This window comes from Lacerta agilis, chromosome 6, assembly GCF_009819535.1.
Source record: "Lacerta agilis isolate rLacAgi1 chromosome 6, rLacAgi1.pri, whole genome shotgun sequence".
Lineage (NCBI taxonomy): Eukaryota > Metazoa > Chordata > Lepidosauria > Squamata > Lacertidae > Lacerta > Lacerta agilis.
The window spans coordinates 37838498-37854825 of record NC_046317.1 but is presented as its reverse complement, the minus strand read 5'-3'; the positions used below and the strand labels follow the sequence as shown (position 1 = coordinate 37854825).

Genomic DNA, 16328 nt, shown 5'->3' with positions numbered 1-16328 from the left:
TGGGTTTAGTAGGACTCAACCCTGTTTTTCATAGAGCTCATCCCGACCCTGGGACATATATGAGCCCCAGAGCATGTGCAGAATTCCGTTCCCTGACCACTACAGCCAATCTGCAGGCACACACAACACAAACACGCACCCATATCTGGGATTTTAAGGTGAAGGGATTTCTCTTGAGAGGGGAAGACCTTTAGACCAACTCACTATAACCCTGTCTTTAGAAATTGACCTCTAAGCATACTATAGCTGCCAATTTGTGAAGATATGCCAGTTATGGTCTATTCCAAAATCATAGGGTTAGCTGCACAAAATTCATGTGATTCGTGACTCATAATTTTCAGATACAGTATGCAGTTAGTTTTTGCCTCCTTGCTTAGGAAAAGACTCTTTGTCTATGGCATTGTAACTCTTGCATGGGTTATAGTTCCCTTATCCACCCCTCTTTTTATTTCCCACCTAAGAGTTTATCTTGCTGAATGGGGCGGGGTTAGGACATGGGCATAGCCAGGATTTGGGGGGGGGGCAGACTTTTGTTAGGGGGGGCAGAACCTCAGATTTGTATTGATTTTGATTGATTTGGGGGGCAGCTGGAAGATGTGGCTGTTCAGTATGGTTGAGCAATAAGGATAAAGCCACTTGGGGGATTGATGCTCAACACTTTCCTTGCCTGCCTTTCCGACACTCCAGATTCCCATCCCTCCAATGGCACCCTGCGGCAAGTGGTCAAAACATAGGTAAACATGCAGTGTTAGTCAGTGATGGTGCTTGTTGTTGTTGTTGTTCAGTCGTTCAGTCGTGTCCGACTCTTCGTGACCCCATGGACCAGAGCACGCCAGGCATGCCTATCCTTCACTGCCTCTCGCAGTTTGGCCAAACTCATGTTAGTAGCTTCGACTGTCCAACCATCTCATCCTCTGTCGTCCCCTTCTCCTTGTGCCCTCCATCTTTCCCAACATCAGGGTCTTTTCTAGGGAGTCTTCTCTGCACAGACACCTTATTTGTGGAACTCCTTGTCCCAAGACATTAGGTTATTGTGCTCTTTGTTTATGTCCCACCAGCAACTGAACACTTGCCCTGGGCATACCAACATAAATTTAAATCCATCCAGGGTAGAGATGGCCCTGGGGGCCAAGTCCTGGGTCTTTTGCACTGCCACATATCTCTTGCCCCTTCCCCCCTCTTTTCAAACCATTTCCCCCCCTTTACTAACAGAGTGGCTACGTGCTCTGTAAAGTACAGTCCTGACAAGACCCCAGCCATTTGTTCTCTTAATTTGTCTGGAGGTAAATTGTGTCATGGGCCTGAGCACAAAGTCTATTAAGCAATGCCCCTGCGTACAAGTGAGGTCACGTTGACAAGTAGCAACTGTCTTCAGATATTAAGTCATTCTGTGGCATGAGTCACATAATGAAGTTCTTGTGAGTAGCTTTGGGAAACTCAACAGATAAAGCACACACTGCCACACAATCACCCCCTAAAACTCTCTTCCCACTTTCGTTTTCCTGAAGGCTTTCCTGTGCCTTTAAAAGCTGGCCATCAGAAGTCCAGTTGCTGTGTACTTCTGAGATATTTTACCTGCCCTCCCCCCACACTTCTCAAACCATGGGTGTAACCAGGGTTTTTGTTAGGAGCAGACTTTTGTTTGGGGGGGCAGAACATCAGATTTGTATTGATTTGGGGGGGCAGCTGCCCTTCTGCCGCCCCCGCCCCCCCCGGCTATGCCCATGTCTCAAAATATTTGTATTTGTCTCCTCTGGTTTCCTCTCCCCATCTCCTTTAATACCTAACTTTTCTCAGCCTACATGAGCGGCAGTGAGGAATTTCTGTATTTGTGCATTTATTTATTTATGCATATTTCTAAACAGCTTAATATTTTTTTAAAAAACTTTAAGTGGTATACAAAACCCTCAGTAAAACAGTATAATAACAGATACAAGCATAAAAACAGTAGAACAATATTGTATTTTTTAAAAAAACAAACAAACAAACAGTATGAGAGAGAAGGAGAGCCACAATAACCTGTAGCTGGCCTGCCACCATCTTTCTGAGCACCTTATCCCCAAAAGGGAGCATTTGTGGATGAACGGTAGTTGTTAAGTACTCAGGGTCCACACAGAGCTTTTATTTGTAGGAGTGGCCACATTGCCATTTCTTTAAAGGTGTCAGATGCCAACCACTCCCTTGCTCTTTCAAGCTGAGCCTTGGTCTGTGAGAATCCTGCCTAGCAATAGCAAGGTTCTAAACAACAACCAGAAATGGTTGCAAGGCCACAGCAGAGTAAGAGTCTGTAGCTACCATTGTTACAGGGCTCCTGGGTAAAAATCTTATACTAAGCGTTCCCCTTTGACCTAAAGTAGAAGCCCGTTTCTTAAAACATGCAGGACAAACTGGGAAATGTTTTCAGAAAAACCACCTCAGCAAAGTCAATGGAAGAAGAACACACAGCACCTGTCAACGTGCCAGAGTCTCTCATCAAACATTTAACTTGATCAAAATCTTTTGTATCCCTAATTCAGCACAGACCGCCCTCAAGCCTTCCTCTCCTACAATGCCAAATTTCAAGTCAATTGACTGAGCCTTTTTTGAACTCTAAGCAATAGAACATACTGCCCCAGCCCCCATTTCTCATTATAATGGTGAAATGTGATTCAGATGACTCGCCCAGGGCTGGCCCAAAACAGTCTGGCATCACCCTCCCCACTAGGGAAGTCAGGGTGAGTGAAGATCTACATCAGAAACAAGGGTGGGGGGGTAAAGATTTACCACAGGATCTGCTACCCCTGTGGTTCTCCAGCCACCTGAGGTGGTCCCCTCACCTTGCCTCATGGGTGGGTCAGCTTTGACTCGCCCTTAACAAGAGAACCACAACTGGGACTCTATACCTTGTAAATGCTGCATGAATGATTATTATAACAGCGGAGTTATTAACAGGAGGGACGCGGATGGCGCTGTGGGTTAAACCACAGAGCCTAGGGCTTGCTGATCAGAAGGTTGGCGGTTCTAATCCCCGCGATAAGGTGAGCTCCCATTGCTTGGTCCCAGCTCCTGCCCACCTAGCAGCTCGAAAGCACGTCAAAAGTGCAAGTAGATAAATAGGTACCGCTCCGGCTGGAAGGTAAACGGCATTTCCGTGCGCTGCTCTGGTTCGCCAGAAGCGGCTTTGTCATGCTGGCCACATGACCCGGAAGCTGTACGCCGGATCCCTCGGCCAGTAACGCGAGATGAGCGCCGCAACCCCAGAGTCGGACACGACTGGACCTAATGGTCAGGGGTCCCTTTACCTTTACCTTTATTAACAGGAACACTTTCCTAATGTTGTGATAGCTTGAGATGGTTACTATGTGATTTATTTATTTCTCTTTTGTCCTGGAACAGCTTTTATCAGTTATTGGGAAATTACAGAGATTTTTTTTAATCCCCTTATCATTATATTCACTCTGCTTCCGTGTAACTGACCACTTATGTGTAGCTGTTGAATACAACTGTTTGCATCATTGGTACAGGAATGGGGGATTTTCCCACCACAATCCTAAATAAATAAATAGTGTGGGTTTTTCCAACTTTTTTTTTTTTGCATGAGCCAACCTTATAAGTGCCAAAGATGTGCACAGACCAACCTTCCTTGAGTTGGTGCCTTTCAGATACTGAAGGACAGCAACTCCCTTTGCTTCTGACCATTGGCCATGCTGGCTGGGCAGTGCTGGATTAAACCCTGTGGAGGCTCCTAGGCAGTCAAAATCTTAGGGGGGCCCTTGTGTGCATGCTCTAGTGGGATAACATTGAACTAAGAAAACTTGATTGTAATTTTCTTTCAAATCAATATTATTTCGACCTGTTGCTGCAGGTCCCCTAAAAGGCATGGGGCCCATAGGTCAGTGCCTCCTTTGCCTATGGGTAATCTGGCACTGGGGCTGGGGCTGATGAGAGTTTGCTGGATAATCCAGTTGGCGCTGCCCCTTAAGGAATTGTGGGTATGGGATCATAGAGTTGGAAGGGGTCATGAGAGTCATCTAGTCCAACCCCCTACAATGCAGGAATCTTTTGCCCTATGTGGGTCTCAGACTCATGACCCCGAGATTAAGAGGCTCATGCTGAACCAGCAGAGCTATCTATATGATTCATATTTGACTTCCAGATGTTCCAGCTTCTGCCAATTCTGGTACTTAAAGCCGTGATAGATTACATTCAATTGCCTTGTTATTATGTTCTGTTTAAAAACTCTTATTATGATCACAACAATGGGAAAAGAAGTGGTTTGCCTGTCCTTGAAGAGGAAAAAGCCAAAGTTGACAAAGGAAGTATTGATGCTTGCATTTGCAAAAACTCTTTGGGAATGCAATGTCCAGTTCAACTGAGAAATTTTAAAATGCACAAAGTCAAAAAGTTTAATTATGTCTTTAGAGAACAGAACAGAATCCTGCAGTGATTTTATGCACCCTTGTGTGGGGAAAGCCCCCTTCCCATACGAATGAGAGTTTCTCACACACAAAGGATTCTATAGCATCTTGTATTTAAGCATCATTAATGTGAAAATGAGTTGGGCAAGAGTTCTAGGGAAACACCAGTGATTGACCCTCTTTCCTCCCTGCAGAAAAACCCCTCTTTATGTCAAGAAATATTTTTAAAGAATTAAGGGTGATATTCAATATTAGTCACACGCCTATCCAACATTAGTCATAGTCACAGAAAACCCATGAATTTCATTGAGTCTGCTATGGGTATGACTAATATTAAATATCACCCGAATGTCTTCTCAGGCTCTATATAGCCCTTCTCTTGTGCCAAAGTGCATATGCTCACTCACCCTGTTTTACACAATTCTCTATCACAGCGATGACTGACATATGTCTGCCACTGTAAAACAGCTGTCTGGTGCCAACTCCTGGTCCTCCTCCCTTTCTATCTAGTAAAATGCAATGAAACCCATGTAGCTCTCTGTCATCCATTCATTGTATATATTTTGCTGCCAAAATCTAACAATGCATGTTTGCTAAATAAGAATATGAAGGGGTGGAGAGTTCAAGATTGCTAAAGAGGGCACTGTGTGATGTCACTTCCCTTGAGTTTTCTGGCCTGGAAAAAGACAAGATGGGTTTAAGCCTTTCTACTTCCCCCTACCTCAGAAATCACACTCTTTCCCCACCATGTTTCTGAGGCAGACAGGCATCTGTCTGGTCTCCGCTTCCGCAGAGACTCAGTTTTTAAACTCAGCTACGTATTTTGTAATCTAGAAATAGAATGTGCTTGTCTTGTTTTTGTTGCTGCTGCTGCTTGAATCAAGTGCAAGACTTTGTTTAAGTACATACTATTTTATGCTTAACCTGCTGTTGGTTGCATGGTTCTTTTAAATAAGAGGGGGGAATCCAGTCTGTTACCACAGCCTGTATTACCGGTAATTGCAATAAGAGTACTACATAGCCTAGTCCCAAAGTTTCCACTTAAATGCTGTAAGATATGGCGTTTTAAACTCCGCTAACTAAGTTTAAATGTTCTGCTCACATGTGTGAGTAATGGGAAAGAAAAATTGTCAAATATATCCTATCCTGCCTATAAAATCCACCCAACACCAATGAAGTTACCCAGTTTGGCTCAGGATTCATCCTAATCTGATGGATCTAGGAGACCATCATGCTTTCAGAACTTAAGGCAGGGTGGCACTGAATCTGTATAAACACTACAATCGCTCAGTGGAGAAACAATGGGCTTTCCCATGTTTATTTCACTCATGTCCCATCTCTCCCTTTGCCACAGCTTGATGGAATGGCTACTGCTAGGTAACTGAGGGAGAGAGCCCAATGGATATGTTTTCTCAGGAGTGTCAATAGAGTGGTTCTGCAGATCCATTTCTCCTTCACACATTTCTGGTATGGAGTACTATTTCTTAATTTTTAAAAATAAAATGAAAATCTTACTATCAAGGAAAGAAGAGATTGTTGGGAAAGAAAGGACTTGAACCTAAGGAAGCAGCTGCTGCCACAAATGATTGGAAACCGCTGCGCAAGACACTCTTCCATATAGTATGTCTTTCTGTGCCATGGCATGTTCATACATGAAAATCTTATTCTTCGATCCACATGGCAGGCTCTGAATTTCTGCTGGGCTTGCATTCCCTTTGAAGATAATGCAAGTTTCACCCTTGTCAGCAAAGCCAAGGTCCACTATGTTTAGTCTGAAAGAACGGGGCTGACGTCCTCTACCTAAGAGTCAATCTTGCATCGCACTGAATGTTAGGTGAGTGAAAGTCCACAACTGATTCTGAATCGAAGGTTGGGGCTCCCTGTGAGTTGAGGCCTCCATTTGTATTTGTCCTGGATTCTTATTGAAACAATGCCCTCCCCTCCCTTTCTGCAGAAAACAGCGACAGAAAAATGCAGGGCTCTTGGGAGTCTACTCTGAATAACTCAAACGCTGGGTTCAATCCTTAGTTCTGAATGCCTATTTGTGTATGAACACTACATATTTGGAGATATTCTGGGATGCAGCCTGCTATAGAATTATAGAATCAAGGTGATGAATCATTTCTATCATTTATGAATCATTTCTTCTGTGGCATCTCAAAGCGATATGCAATACAATAAAAATATCTAATGCAATTAGACAAAACCAACAGCATCACATATAAAACAATTAGCTGAAAGAGGAAAGCCTTCAACAAGTGTCATAAAGGCAAAAGAGATGTGGTGCGGTGGCCCATGGGATCATATTCCACAATTGTGGGACCACAGACCAAAAAAAAAATAAAAAAATTTGGGACCAGAAGGACACCGGCAACAACTGATGCCATTGCTGGTTAAAATCTGCTTTGGGAAAACCCAGAAAAGATTTTTAAGACCCATGGGAGAGGATGTTCCATTGTATAAGGAGGAATCCTTGTGCTGTTGGCACAGTTTGCTTAAACCCAAAGTGTTTTCATTGGGATATACATCCTCTGCTGTGGCTACTGGCCCAGTAAGCGGGCAATTGATGAGACCCTCTGCAGTCCCAATCTCACTAGTAATTAAAATCCTATGGAACTCAGTAGTATTTGCTTAGATGTGTGCGACCATCCTGCACGGCTGTAACCCTAGGTAAACTTACACAGAGCAAAGGCTTGTGAAGAAAGTGGGACTCGCAGCATGCTTGTGTTTATTCAGAAGTAAGTCCTGGAGTCCAGTAGGAATTACTACCCAATTAACATTAAATCTGAGAGAATTTGGACAGGATAAGAGATATACAATCATGCCTGGACAAATCAATCCAATTTCCACTTGTTCAGATCTGCCCTTTTTAACGGAAGCTGTTACTGCACATGCTCGGAAATGGCATACAAGATTTAGTATCCTCTAAGCAGGGACGTGGGTGGTGGTGTGGGTTAAACCACAGAGCCTAGGGCTTGCCGATCAGAAGGTCGGTGGTTCTAATCCCCGCGACGGGGTGAGCTTCCGTTGCTCGGTCCCTGCTCCTGCCCACCTAGCAGTTTGAAAGCACGAAGTGCAAGTAGATAAATAGGTACTGCTCCAGCAGGAAGGTAAATGGCGTTTCTGTGCACTGCTCTGGTTCGCCAGAAGCGGCTTAGTCATGCTGGCCACATGACCTAGAAGCTGTACGCCAGTTCCCTCAGCCAGTAAAGCAAGATGAGCGCCGCAACCCCAGTCATCCGCAACTGGACCTAAGCAGGGTTAGGGAACCTGTGGCCCTCTGGATATTGTTGGATGAAAGCCCCTATTATCCCCAATCATTGATTGCACTGGCTGGTGGGGATTGTAGCCCAACAACACCTTAGTGAGCTGCAGTTTTACTTCCCTCTGCTCTAGGGAGGCCAGACTTGCAAGAAATATCTTTGTCTGCCATCTTCAGAAATCACATCGATAGAACAGCACCCAGCTGCCAATGCTGTTGTCTCCTCAAAGAACTGAAATAACATTTTGCTGGTGTCCTTTGTACATTTTATTTTTAAAGTTTGTTGAAGTGCAGCAAAGCACAGCTATTGTTACCAGAAAGATAGCCAAGCTGCCTGAAGGGTTAGCAATGTGAAAAATGACTCTTCATAAATAGTTAGGTAATTGGAAAGTTATTGAGCTGTTTCCCTGATAATCTGCCTGACAAAGTGAATCAGATTTGATTCTGCTTTGTTAGAGGGTTGATGTTCCTGCATTTTCAAACAGAAGCAGATGCTACCATCTAGTGCCTTCGGCAGGTATTGCAATCATACAAAATGTTAAGGGTTTTTGAACATACGGAACCCCATCTTGTAAAATGTATTATGCTTTTTCATGCCGGTACAATGGTGTGCTCAGGTTTTCAGTGCTATGGGATACTGTGTTTTCTGTCTGTATCCTTCTGGTTAAAAACAAACTCCAGGTGAGCGGTTTCACGTGCGTATTAATTTCAAACCCACGTTTTGAAATCTCAGCAGGTTATGTGTGTGAATGTGTGTGTGTAAACTGTTGTTCACAACACAGCACATTTACACACACCTATCAGGGAAAAGCAGGGTGAAAGCTTTAAGTGAAGAAGAGGAAAGAATATTTGGAATGTAGGCAGTTGTGTGTGGAGTTCCTGGTACATGACAGTGGTGGGGAACCAAATCTGGACTCCCATCAGCCCCAACCAGCATGCCTAATGGTCAGGGATGATGGGAGCTGTAGCCCAACACTTGGGGAGGAGTGTAGAGGTTCACCATCCCTGCTACAGACAATATTCAAGCTGCATTGATAAAATGGATAAAACGCCTGCTGAGACGTCCGTTCATTTCAACAGATGAGAGGGTTGTTGACAGGGCCAGAGGAGATGTGGGGCAGAAAATGAAACCATTGCATGTTTATTCATGACTTTAGAATTCTAAATGAAAGACATCAGTTCCTAGGTGTGGCAACACTAACATGAACGTGAGCCTCCTGCTTTGAAAGCAATTGAAATAGTAAATAATGTTGTTGTTGTTGTTCAGTCGTTCAGTCGTGTCCGACTCTTCGTGACCCCATGGACCAGAGTACGCCAGGCACGCCTATCCTTCACTGCCTCTCGCAGTTTGGCCAAACTCATGTTAGTAGCTTCAAGAACACTGTCCAACCATCTCATCCTCTGTCGTCCCCTTCTCCTTGTGCCCTCCATCTTTCCCAACATCAGGGTCTTTTCTAGGGATTCTTCTCTTCTCATGAGGTGGCCAAAGTACTGGAGCCTCAACTTCAGGATCTGCCCTTCTAGTGAGTACTCAGGGCTGATTTCTTTGAGAATGGATAGGTTTGATCTTCTTGCAGTCCACGGGACTCTCAAGAGTCTCCTCCAGCACCATAATTCAAAAGCATCAATTCTACGGCGATCAGCCTTCTTTATGGTCCAGCTCTCACTTCCGTACATTACTACTGGGAAAACCATAGCTTTAACTATACGGACCTTTGTCGGCAAGGTGATGTCTTTGCTTTTTAAGATGCTGTCTAGGTTTGTCATTGCTTTTCTCCCAAGAAGCATGCGTCTTCTGATTTCGTGACTGCTGTCACCATCTGCAGTGATCATGGAACCCAAGAAAGTGAAATCTTTCACTGCCTCCATTTCTTCCCCTTCTATTTGCCAGGAGGTGATGGGACCAGTGGCCATGATCTTAGTTTTTTTGATGTTGAGCTTCAGACCATATTTTGCGCTCTCTTCTTCAATCAAGGGTGGGGAAACTGTGGCCCTCCAGATATTAGAATCATAGAATTGTAGAGTTGGAAGCGTCTCCAAGTGTCATCTAGTCCAACCCCCTGCAATGCAGGAATCTCAGCCAAATCATCCCTGACAGATGGCCACCCAATCTTTCCTTTAAAACCTCCACAGAAACGGAGCCCACAACCTCCTGAGGGAGTCCGTTTCATGGTCAAACAATTCTTACTGTCAGAAAGTTCCTTCTGATGTTTAGTCGGAATCTCCTTTTTTGAACTTGAAGCCATTGGTTCATGTCCTGCCCTCCAGAACAGGAGAAAACAAGCTTGCACTATCTTCTATGGCCCTTGAGTTACTGGAAGATGGCTATCATATCTTCCCTTAGTCTCCTCTTTTCCAGACTATGGCTGCTATCATCCCTGAACATTAGGCAGGCTGGCTGGGGGTGCTGGGAGCTGGGAATCCCCAAAACCTCTAGAGGATTGCAAATTCCCTACCTTGCCCTTAAATAATCTCTTGCCATTTTCCCTAGCCTAGTGCTTCTAAATTCTGTTTGATTCAAATCCTCACACTCAAGCTAGACTAGGGTTAAAATATATTTATTTTGGCAAATGTGTGTTTTGAGCATAGCTTTTGAGTATCTGGGAGAGGTTGACTTGTTATATATATATATATATATATATATATATATATATATATATATATATAAGCAGACTTTAACAGTAGGTCTTAGCAGTTCTTCATAAATGCAGACTTAAATCACCTAAAGTTATATATACAACTTGAGCTTCAACGTTGATAGAAAGATGGGATATAAAAGTTGAAATTATTATCTTGTGGCTTCCAAAATGGCTTAACTGTCAAATGTAAGTGTCTGGAGCAAAATTAGAGTAAGTGTGGCAGGCTATTAAGTAAAGCAAAAAGGAGAGTAATTATTAGACATTCCAGCAGAAGATAAACAACAGTATTTCAAAATCACAACATTGCCATATGTATATATTTTCAAACTCTTTTTCATGTGGCTATAGCTCACCTTAGAGAGCTGTGTGTATACTACCCTATGTGTTATGTACACAAAGCAGGCATTTTTGGAGTAAGCTGGCAATGAAAGAAATAGTATGTGTGCAAGAGTCTATATAAAGGCTGGTAAATTCCGACTTTGTGCTACAGGCTGGCCGGTTTCCAGAAGTAAAGTTTGGAAAGCGAGTAAAGTGGGATGCGGAGGCCGCATTTTCAGGTCACTGTAAGGATAGCCTGGTACCTTGCAATCTTGCCAGGGAATTGTTTGAAAACAGACTTTACTGGAGGGCTGTAGCTCAGAAGTAGAGCATCTGCTGTGCATGTAGAAGGTTCAATCCCTCACATGGGAATTTCTCCCGTATGAAACCCTGCTTGCCAGTCAGTGTACACCATACTGAGCTAGCTGGACCAAAGATCTGATTCAGTTCTGGATTACCAAATAGGCAGAGTAGGCCCTGGCCTATGGGTCCCCATGCCTTTTAGGGGTTCCGCAACAACGGATCAAAATAATATTGATTTGATCTTGAAAGAAAATTCCAATCGAGCTTTCTTAGTTCAATGTTATCCCACTAGAGTGAGCGCACATGAAAGCTCCAGATATGAAGCTTTCTTTAAGTTAGAGGGTTGTGAGTTCCTGCCGACTCCAGATCCTAGTATATTTGAGATAATTTGCAAGGGGGCCTCCAAGATTTCGACTGCCTAGGGGCCTCCACAGGTTTTAATGCAGCACTGTTCTGACTCAGTACTATATAAGGCAGCTTTTTAGTCCCTAAATAAACCAGCAAACTGGCCAATGCCAACACCTGCTAAAGGACATACCCTCCAAGTGTCCCAATTTTCCAGGGACAGTCCAGAATTACAAAAGCCATCCTGGCTTCTGATTTGATCCTGGAATGTCCTGATTTTCCCCACCAGTGCAGCTCGGATGCTCTACTACTAAGCTATGGCTCTTCCATAAAGCAGTACTGCTTCACTAGTTACTTTCTACTGCAGGAATTTATATGTACAATATTTACACCAATAGGTCTTTAGGGTTTCTAAAGACAGCCCAGTCCTGTGCTGAGAATGCCACCTTCTATTTCAATTATTTGTATAGGGGCAGGAACGTGAGTGGTTTTAAAGGTGACCGTACCTCATAGGAAGCTGTCAAAGAAAAGCAGAACAAGAACTTGGTTCTGGATGATTAGCCTCCGAGACTCCAGAGCCCCAATGTTCAGCTGACAGCTCTGTGTGCAAAGCACCCAAGCTCTGACAAGCAGCTGATGGGTGAGGCTTGCAGAGTTCTACACGCAAAACTCCCAAACGCAGATGGTCAGCTGATGGCTGCTGCAGGCAAAAACAGGCCACCTGACATCACTGCATGATTGACAGGTGGGCAACCCCAATCACCTGCCATGTTTGGTCTATGGCAGGTTCAGGGAGATAAGTATCTGGCCCACCAGCCGAATCGAATTCCCCATTCCTGGTCCAAAGAACTGCTGGAATCCTTTCCAATTCTTGAAGGGCTAGCTCCTTTTCCAACTCCATGCTACTCAGGGCATGCAACCAAAAGGCATGTGCCTCTGGCTGTGCTTTAAAAAGCCTGAGATTTAAAAGCATCCCAGACTGAATTACATATCCCATGTGTATTCCTCTAGTTATAGTGCCCGCTGCAAGCTGAGTCTGCAGAATTCCGATTTGTTAATATCAGAACCATCGTTTCTATAGTACATTAGCATGCAATGTGTCTTCACAACAATTCTATCAGGCAGCTCACTTTTATTTTTTAAGCAGATGGGTGACATCATTAATAATAGCAAAAAAAGAAAGAAAAGTTCAAGCATTGCAGGAGGTTCACTTAAAACAGAACTCAGGAAGATAAGACTGTAGAAATACCATGAAAATCGTAGGCAGTAGTAACATAAATAGAAAAAAGTCAATCTTCATGACAACCCACCCCTCCCCGTTATAAAGGCTCTTCGCAGCTTTTGTGCTGCAGTAGCAAATTGAGCTCCCCTATAGGTAATCTATTTTCCATGGTTGCACAACAGATGGTTTACTTTCCTCAAAAAGTCATTTGCTTCTGCTGTTCTCACTAGCAGACCTGACAACACATTGGGGTTGAATAAATAGAGCAATGAAACAAATAATGACAGATATCTCCCCCAAACATAAAATGTTGGTTTACTGGAACCTCAGAGTAATGACTGGATAGATATTGAGAGCTGTGATCTCCCATGCACATAAACAGTGGCGTAAGAAGGGTGTGGCGTAGGGGGCGGGTCGCCCCGGGTTCCAGGGGAGGGGGGGTGACACTCCCCAGCCCCTCCCGCCACTCCTCTGCCGCCCGGCACCCGTCCGTGCTTCTTTATGGATGGCTGGGGCAGCCCCATGAGCCACCGCTCGCTTACCGGCTCATGGGGCTGCCCCGTCCACAAAGCAGCACGACAAGGGCAGCCCCAGAAGCCACCGCTCGCTCGCCAGCTCGCCGCAGGAGCAGCAACGCCGGCCCGGATGCACTACGCATGCCTGGAAATTCGGCACTGCTGCTCCCGTGGCGACCGAGTGAGCCGGCGAGCGAGCAGCGGGTCGTGGGGCTGCTGCGTCCATAAAGCAGCATAGACGGGGCAGCCCCACGACCTGCTGCTCGCTCACTGGCTCGCCATAGGAGCAGCAGCAGTGGCCCGTATGCACTACGCATGCCCGGAAATTCCGGGCATGCGCAGTACATCCGGTGTGGGTTGTGATGTCACGACACACATGTCGTGATGCTACACCCCCTGGGGGTGCCTCCGCTCCACCGCCCCTGGCGGCGAAGAGGCTTCCTCCGCCACTGCACATAAACAGCAGGATTTTGGGGTAAGTTTAGATGTTTATAGAGAATTTTGACTTCAGGGCAGAGTCAAAAAAGCAAACTGCCTCTGGGCTCATTACGCATTGAGACCACTTTGTGGTTTAGACTTGGCATGAACCCTCTCCTCTGTGGTGTAGTGTAGTGTGGTGTAGTGTTTAAGAGTGGTAGACTTGCAATCTGGTGAACCGGGTTCGCGTCTCCGTTCCTCCACATGCAGCTGCTGGGTGACCTTGGGCTAGTCACACTTCTTTGAAGTCTCTCAGCCCCATTCACCTCAGAGTGTTTTTGTTGTGGGGAAGGAAGGGAAAGGACAATGTTAGCCGCTTTGAGACTCCTTCAGGTAGTGATAAAGAGAGATATCAAATCTAAACTCTTCTTCTTCTTCTTTTCTTCTTCTTCTTCCATTGACAGCACTGCCCCCATCATATTTCCCCTTCCTTTACGTGGCAGCAGGGGCTCATGATGGGGCTTCTATTAAGCCATAGACGCAGCTGTGCTGACATCCAGGACAACTAGGAACCATAGGAAATTTATTTTCCATGGCACCTAATATTTCTCCAGATTTGGCAATGCAATTCTGTGGTTGCATAAAGTATAGAAAAATGGATATACTGGGGGCAGGGAATAAAGTATGCATTCAAATGCATATATATATATATATTAGGGGAAATTGCTTTGCACAACTGTGCACATTAGGCAAAGTTCAAACTAAAAAGCTGGTGAATTTACATGACAACTTTTTTTAAAATGGAAAACTGATGTGGAAATTGGAAAACTAAACTGAAAATTGAAAAAAACTAAGACAGCAAGGGACAGGTGTAGATGGTGCAGTCTGGCAAAAAGTGGAGGGACAGGATGCATTCTTCTGTTACATTAGGCATGCTTTTACAAATTAAATCCACTCAAAATACTCTATTTGGGCTCTTTTAAATTATAGTGTGGGGGATGCTCCATCTAGTGTTCAACATTCATGATTCAGTAACATGTTCACTATGATGCAAGTTTCAGTGAGTCAAAGAATTCTATCAGAACACAAACGTTTGTCCAGAATTGCTGTACAGACGCTTCAGGTAATCTAAGTGTATACTCATTTATCTCTGGAATGTCAGGACACATCAATCTTGTGCATCATGAAGGCTGCGAATCCAGAGTGACACAGCTGTCCTTGACTTTGCAGTAAGACAAGTTGCTGTCTTTTAGTCCTCCTTAGTCACTCTTGCTTACAGGGGGGGAAACAAAACAACCATCCTCTTTCTCCATTCATGTCAGCTAACACCAAGTGTCAGAGATAATAGGCTCTCCCTTTCCTATTAGGGCACAATAACTACACTGTCCAAATATACCCTGTTATGATTTATGAGCTGTTGAGGAGACAGACAGCCTGTTTCTTAAAAAAAAAAAATCAATAGTTGCCATCTTTTGAAGGGGAAAAAGGCATTAAATCAAGGAACCTTAATCAAATATTTCATTTATTATCATCAAGTGGCATTCACAGTGCAACGCTATGCAAGAAATCCACTTGAGTTCAATGGGGCTTACAGCTGGCTGTAGCAATATTCCCCAACCTGGTGCCCTCCTGATGTTTCAGAATTCAGCTCCCAGCAACCCCAGCCAGGAAAGCTATGTTGGCTGGTGTTGATGGCGTGGTGACTGGGGCTAATGGGAGATATAGTACAAAACTCTGGGACAGCATCAAGCTGGGGAAGGTTGTTGTGTATAAAATAGGAAGCTTAGAATGGTAGCCAACACAATTGAATTTTATATTCTATTTTGTAATTTTGTCTTCTTTGTAAGCTACCCAGGGTACATTTATTGATCATATGAAATACATGCATAGATATATAATGCCTGCAATATAAAATATATAAAATATATAAAACTATATAAAATGTTCTTTAAAAAAACATTTTTTTAAAAAAATATCATGCTAAGCAACCACAGGAGAGACAAGGCATAACTGAGAAAGCAAGGGCATATAAATCTAGCACAGGAAAGTCAGACTGGAGGTAGAATTCATTGCAGACTGGGGTTTCAGTGAAATCTATCACAAGAAGACTGAAGCAGGATATAGGACAAATATAAGTTGCATGCCCTGAACTGGCAGGAAGACGAGGAGTTGGAAGAGAAGGAAGAGGATCCTGGCAAGGGGTTTAGCTGGGACTGAAACACACCGGGGCAAGCTGGGGATTGGGTTGGTGTAGGAAGTACTCATGGGGTAACAGAGGATGGTGAGGGGATGGAGGTCAATGCACAGGAACCAGAGAAGCAGGACCCATCACCAGAGCCAGAAGGGCCCCAGTCTCCATGAACACAGCAGGCTCTGAGACATAGGGAGCAGCGAGAGGGGTTGCTTTAGGAGGCTGAGGCAGGAGGCAGGAGGCAAGAGTCCACAGCCCAGCTCCCTAGCTGGCCAGCTGGGGATCACTAGCTTGGTGAGGATGTTTGTGATTCCTCAGTTTGAGTAGGCTCCCAAACAGGTGAGGATCACATGCCTCATCAGGCCCAGATGCTGCAATCAGCTTGCAATGTATAAAAGGGCAGCTGAGCTGAGATGCTGTGTCTACTCAACTGCCCGTTGGTGGTCCTCAGCTTGGATGCGCCAGGTTCTCTGCAGGACTTTGGACATGTGGCTTGATCCTGGACTGGGGACTTGACATGTTGATTTGCCACCAGGTAGGCCAGGGGTTTTGTTAAGCTGATAAACCAATGCACACACTTGTATATAATCTCTTTGTTGTTGTTGTTCAGTCATTCAGTTGTGTCCGACTCTTCGTGACCCCATGGACCAGAGCACGCCAGGCACGCCTATCCTTCACTGCCTCTCGCAGTTTGGCCAAACTCATGTTAGTAGCTTCGA

General features: G+C 44.6%; 1 protein-coding gene across 1 annotated transcript in view; it reads left to right on the top strand.

Annotated features, from left to right (window-relative positions):
* Positions 1-16077: 16077 nt before the first annotated feature.
* PRKAA2 (protein kinase AMP-activated catalytic subunit alpha 2) overlaps positions 16078-16328 on the top strand; it is a 28700-nt gene continuing 28449 nt past the window's right edge. Inside the window, exon 1 of the mRNA XM_033152020.1 lies at positions 16078-16144. The gene's annotated coding sequence lies outside the window, so the exon portion shown is untranslated. The remainder of the gene's footprint in view (positions 16145-16328) is intronic.